Raw genomic sequence first — 3,773 nt, 5'->3', positions numbered from 1 at the left:
TATCATCTCCCCTTCCTTTCTCCCCAAGCACAGATCAAGTATTGATTTAGCTGTGTCCTCCCCTCTCCTTCCCCTCTTCCCCTACACCCCCTTTCCTCTTTCCATCCCCCTTCCTCCTTCTTCCTCCCCTCCCCTCACCTTCCATCTTCCCTCCCCTCCATCTTCCTCCCTCTCCCATCCTCCTCCCTCCCCATCCTCCCTCCCCTCCCCCCCACCTTCCTCCCTCCTCTCCCCTCCCCTTCCCTCCCCATTCCCCTCCCCCTCTCCAATCCCTCCTTCCCTCCCCTTCCCTTCCCTTCCCTCCCTCTTCCATTCCATCCACCTTCCCCTCCCTCCCCTTCCCTCCACTTCCCACTCCCCCTCTCCCTCCCCCTCCCTTCCCTTCATCCCATCCCCTCCCCCCCCTCCCCTCCCCTCCCCTTTTCTCCTCCCTACCTTTCTTCTCTCTTCCTCCCGTCCCCCATCCCCATCCCCCGTGAGTGGGGCTGGTGCTGCCGTAGACTTTTGCTGACTTTTATTAGTAGGGTTAATTTAGCTGTGGGTGTGGGTATGGGCATGGTACAGATATGGGTATGGGTATGGGTATGGGAATGGGAATGGTATGGAATCGATATGGCTATGAGTATAGTAGGGATATGGGTATGAGTATGACATGGGTAGGGTATGGTACAGATATGAGTATGGGTATGGAGTGGATTCGGGTATGGGTAGGGTATGGTATGGATATGGGTATGGGTACTGGTATTGGTATGGCTATGGTGCAAGTATGGGTGTGGAATGGATATGGGTAGAGGTATGGGTATAGGCATGAGTATGGTACAGATATGGGTATTGTAGGGTACGGATATGGGTATGGGTATGTTATGTATATGGGTATGGGTATGATACAAAAATAGGTATGGGTATAGGTGCTGACCTTTTGTTCAAACCGTAGTAAATAAAAAAATGATTCAACAGATCACGGATGGTCTAGTTTATTACTAAATCTCTGAAATGTTTGTTTGTTTATTCTTAGTCTGTTTGTAAAAGGGATGGTGACGCACATAGACTTTCGCTGGCTATTGTTAGTAGGGTTAATTTAGCTGTGGGTATGAGTATGGGTATTGTACAGATATGTGTATGGTATGGATATGGTTATGGGTATGGTATGATATGGCTACAGGTATGGGCATGGGTATCGTTATGGATGTGGGTATGGTACAGGTATGGGAATGGGTATGGCGCAGGCATGGGTATGGTATGGATATGGTTATGGGTATGGTATGGTATGATATGGCTACTGGTATGGGCATGGGTATCGTTATGGGTGTGGGTATGGTACAGGTATGGAAATGGGTATGGCACAGGCATGGGTATGGGTACGGGTATGGATATATGTATGGTTATGGTATGGATATGGGTATGGGTATGGTATGAATATGGGTATGGTACAGATATGAGTATGGGCATAGGTATGGTACAGATATGGGTATGGGAATGCGTATGGTATGGATATAAGTATAGGTATGGTACGGATATGGGTATGGGTACGGGTTGAGTGTGGGCCTTTTGTTAAAAGAGTGACCCAACTGGTCATGGTTGGACTAGTCTTATTTAAAAATCATCTCACACGTTGAATGTACCTACGCCGATTTGGTTTTGACAATTGTGGACCTACCCTACTTTTCACACACACACACACACATATATATATATATATATATAAATTGTATAATTATATAGCAAATGACCTGAGCTGACCATTATCACGAAGAGGCCGCATAGTTCTAAGAAAACTTTATCTAAAACCTAAACAATCATATTCCTTTGTTACAACATTTTCCCAGCCCTTTGTTGGCCGACTCGGTAGAGCTTCAGACTGTCATTCGATGGGCCGGAGTTCAATTCCACGCGGCCGGCTGATGAAGTTAGGAATTTATTTCTGGTGATAGAAATTCATTTCCCTTATAATGTGGTTCCGGATTCCACAATAAGCTGTAGGTCCCGTTGCTAAGTAACCAGTGGTTCTTAGCCGTAAAAAAGTCTAATCCTTCCAGGCCCAGCCTAGGAGAGCTGTTAATCCAGCTCAGTGGTCTGCAAAACTAAGGTATACTTACTTACAACATTTTCCTCGATCTAAGGCGTTGCCATCGCAAACAAGGACTGAAATCACAGGCATAAAAAGTGATGAAATCCCAAAAGGGGTAGTAAAGCCCAGCCACAAGAGACAGATAAGGAGGTCAGGGGATACAGAAGAAGGGGGAGAGCGCAGGGCTTTACTCCGCAACCTGGCCGAAGTTAAGTAATACCTTAGTTTAACCAGACCACTGAGCTGATTAACAGCTCCTGGGCTGGCCCGGGAAGGATTAGATTTATTTTACGTGGCCAGAACCAGCTGGCTGCCCAGCAACGGGACCTACAGCTTATTGTGGAACTGAACCACATCATGACGAGAAAATGAATTTCTATCGCCAGAAATAAATTCCTAATTCAATGCCAACAAATTAACAAGACGAGAATAGACAGCCAGGGTCTGCCCTAATAGATTATTGTATTGCACCATATCTCACAAATTTACTAGACTAAAAACCCTGTTTTGGCCAGTCAGGTGCATAATTTAAAAATATTATTTAAAAAAAAGGATTAGTCTTGTTAAAATAACTGTTCCCTAACTATAGAAATAATCATCTACCATTGGGATGGTTCAGTGTAAGCCAAGATTGATCTTTGAAAATTATCATTATTACATTTTAATAATTAAAACTGCCAAGTGTAATACTGGCATAAGTGTGTAATTATGCATTTTTATTATATTTTAATAACTAAAACTGCCAAGTGTAATACTGGCATAAGTGTGTAATTATGCATTTTTATTATTACATTTTAATAACTAAAACTGCCAAGTGTAATACTGGCATAAGTGTGTACTTATGCATTTTCAGTCACAACAAGCATTTTAACCGCCTTTATTGTGAAAAAATGGCTATTGTCTTTTTGGAGCTATTCCGATTCTGTTCTTAAGCATGTTATTGGATTACATCTTCCACTTTCTTCTGAAAGAGCGACGGATGGTTCCGAGATTATTATTTGCAGCTTTTAGTATCCTGTAAAAGAAAACTTTTGAGATTGCTATTTGTCTGTCTGTCTATCCGCACTTTATCCGTCCGCCCTCAGATCTTAAAAACTACTGAGGCTAAAGGGCTGCAAATTGGTATGTTGCTCATCCACCCTCCAATCATCAAACTTACCAAATTGAAGCCCTCTAGCCTCAGTAGGTTTTATGTTATATAAGGTTGAATTTGGCCATGATAGTGCGTTTGGCACCGCCGAGTCCAATTCCGGAGCCGTCGCCGACGCACCTTCTCTTGACCGCATCTGGGAAGCAACTGAACGCTTTCCGGTCGTCGCTGTACAGAAAACTTGATTGCCACGAAGAAACTTCAGTGCATATTTTGCTTGTTTGTTTTTATCTCCATAATTAAATGCAAAGTTCTTAAATGTGGTGCAAAGCAGAAAAGCATAGAAAATTCTCTCCAAATCAGAATTTTTTGTGCCTGTTTCATAGCGCCATTTTCAAGCGCCAAGCTTGGAAGTCGTGGACTTCTAGAACGAGGTAAGTTCTCTTAATGAAGTTTTGTAAAAAAAGAAAAAAAATCATTAAACAAATACCCATTCTACTCCTCTCCATTCCATACCACCTACATTAGCTCTGATCGGGATGGCACGATCGGTCGTATACAGTTCTTGTCCGTCTGCCCAAATATATATATTTTTTTTTCGCAACCAAGAATTTT

The sequence above is a fragment of the Macrobrachium rosenbergii genome, chromosome 3, assembly GCF_040412425.1.
Source record: "Macrobrachium rosenbergii isolate ZJJX-2024 chromosome 3, ASM4041242v1, whole genome shotgun sequence".
NCBI classification, from domain to species: domain Eukaryota; kingdom Metazoa; phylum Arthropoda; class Malacostraca; order Decapoda; family Palaemonidae; genus Macrobrachium; species Macrobrachium rosenbergii.
This window is presented reverse-complemented; position numbering follows the sequence as displayed.